Source organism: Salvelinus sp. IW2-2015, unplaced genomic scaffold (genome assembly GCF_002910315.2).
Source record: "Salvelinus sp. IW2-2015 unplaced genomic scaffold, ASM291031v2 Un_scaffold2116, whole genome shotgun sequence".
In the NCBI taxonomy this organism is placed as follows: domain Eukaryota; kingdom Metazoa; phylum Chordata; class Actinopteri; order Salmoniformes; family Salmonidae; genus Salvelinus; species Salvelinus sp. IW2-2015.
The window spans coordinates 115,965-118,122 of NW_019943453.1; the positions used below are offsets into that span (position 1 = coordinate 115,965).

General features: G+C 42.2%; 1 long non-coding RNA gene across 2 annotated transcripts; it reads right to left on the reverse strand.

Moving 5' to 3' along the window:
* On the reverse strand, positions 1-1,427 carry LOC112072995 (uncharacterized). 2 transcript variants are annotated; one of them, XR_002894437.2, is made up of 3 exons: positions 1,346-1,427; positions 809-868; positions 1-414 (listed from the first exon to the last, which is right to left on the reverse strand). It is a non-coding gene; the product is annotated as an uncharacterized lncRNA (long non-coding RNA). The 2 variants fall into 2 exon arrangements; XR_002894436.2 differs by having other exon boundaries at positions 1,240-1,346.
* Between the last annotated feature and the right edge of the window lie 731 nt (positions 1,428-2,158).

Sequence of the window (2,158 nt, forward strand, 5' to 3'; positions counted from 1 at the left end):
CAGGTGTTCTTAATGTTTTGTATTCTCGCTGTATGTACAACAGCTAGCAATATCTAGACCACAATGCAGTTGTGAGCATACTAGGCATTCTATATTATACTACAACATCATAACTAAACATGGATCTTGTGTTTGCTGAATGTTCCAGGCATTGTCCTGAATGTTCTTCAGCTGGTGAACCTCGMCTTGTGTTGGGCAATMGRAGCTGGTCTGGCAGAACTTRGTGAGCTCCATGACCRTGGACTCATAGACTAGACACTTTGGCTCTTGCCGGCCCTGTGCAGTCGCTTCCTCTTCCGAGTCAGATGATGTTGAGCTTGAGCTTGTTCCCGGCTGAAAGCTTTCATCCAYTAGGTTTACATGATCTGTATTACTGAAGCTGGTGTCAAGGTCATCATCAGAAGCAGGATTAGTCTGTAGGATAAACACTAGTCYGTGATTAGTCAATATTTTACTACTTTGTKCCCATCAATACKCACTCAAACAAGGTACTATATCCARCCATCCCCCTTGTGTCAATAGAACATGCGTACTAACCTTCACCCACAATACCCACCCCTACAGACAGTCAGTCACCCACACCATCCCCTCCTTACTAWTAACTCTGCTTTTCTTCAATTTAGACTTCAAGCTTTGCATAAACAATCAACTAAGCTTCCATAATACATAGAAAACTACAGTAGAAGTTATAACCTACTTATAAACACACCAACTATGACAACAAGACACGGACCATGTTAATGCCTAGCTCCAGTATATTTATTTGCTCATCATGGAGTCATGGAAAGATTTAGAAAAGGTGACTTACACTAGTTCCTGGTGCTGAGCTTGATGTCGATGCTGCTGCAGATGTTGATGGGATCGGACTCTGTATATAGAACACATAAGCKAGTCAAGTTAGCCTCTGCAGTAATTAGTTAGCTAGCTAACGGTTGGATAAGGTCCTGTAGGCTTGCTAATGTAACCTAACGTAGCTAACGTTAGCTTGCAAAGTTACAAATCACATTGGCAGATAGCTGCTAACTAATTACATTGATTTGCTTTGGAACGTCTAGCTAGCGTATTATAAAAGCCAGCTATATTTTTGTTTAGATAAACAAATATAGTTCACTAGGTAGTTAGCTAGCTAAGTTAGCTACGTTACCGCTGCTCGACTTCTTAGTAAGGTAKACAATGAAATGTTACCACAGCAGCCTATACATGCTTGTAATTTGCGCATCCAGGTACTGAGCACCCTACCATGACTAAACTTTATAGTTGTTCTTGACACAAAAATAAATTGTTATTCGCAAGCTGATGTACTGTGAAAGCGTGGCTGGTCCACTGAGCAACYTTAGCTAGCTACCTGTTGACACCCATTCTCAACTGGATCCACCTCGACAGGTGTGGTACTACGTCCTAAAATCACTATGAACTCTGGATATTGTGGTTCGCTTACAACCAGGAACTGTAGAACAACCAGGAACTGTAGGCCAACCAGGAACTGTAGGCCAATTTCTACCGGGGAGATGCAGAAACGCTCCTATTGTCTTGTAGTGAGGAAATTCTCTATGTTAATCACATATTAATGAAGAGTTTGTCTGAAAATCAATGCCGACCATTGTTGGGTCAGTCAGCTCAGAGAGAGATGGGCTAGTAGCTGTGCTACCAGCATATAGTGGTGACTAAATATCTCAAGATCTTAGGTATAGATCAAATTGGGAGCTGAAGCAAAATAATTTACATAAAATAATTTTTTTGGGGGGACAATTGAATGACATGCCAAAGTATCTGTGGTGATTGATGAGGGAAGGGGTGAAGGAGGGAGACAGAGAGAACAAAAGAGGTAGAGAAACCGAGAGAGAGAGAAACCGAGAGAGATATTGTGAAGAGAGAGCAAGAAGCGAGAGAGTGATGAGTGAGTGAGTGAGTGAGTGAGGTGATTGAGTGAGTGAGGATGAGTGATGAGTAGTGAGTGAGTGATGAGTGAGTGAGGGTGAGTGAGGTGAGTGGTGAGTGAGTGAGAATGAGTGAGAGAGAGAGAGAGAGCGAGAGAGAAGAGAGAAGAGAGAGAGAGAGAAAAGAGAGAACGAGAGAGAGACAGTGGGTAAAAGCTCATAATTACTAGCGCTTCTTTAAAGGGAAATTCCACCGCTGCTCTTTTCATCTATATATGGTC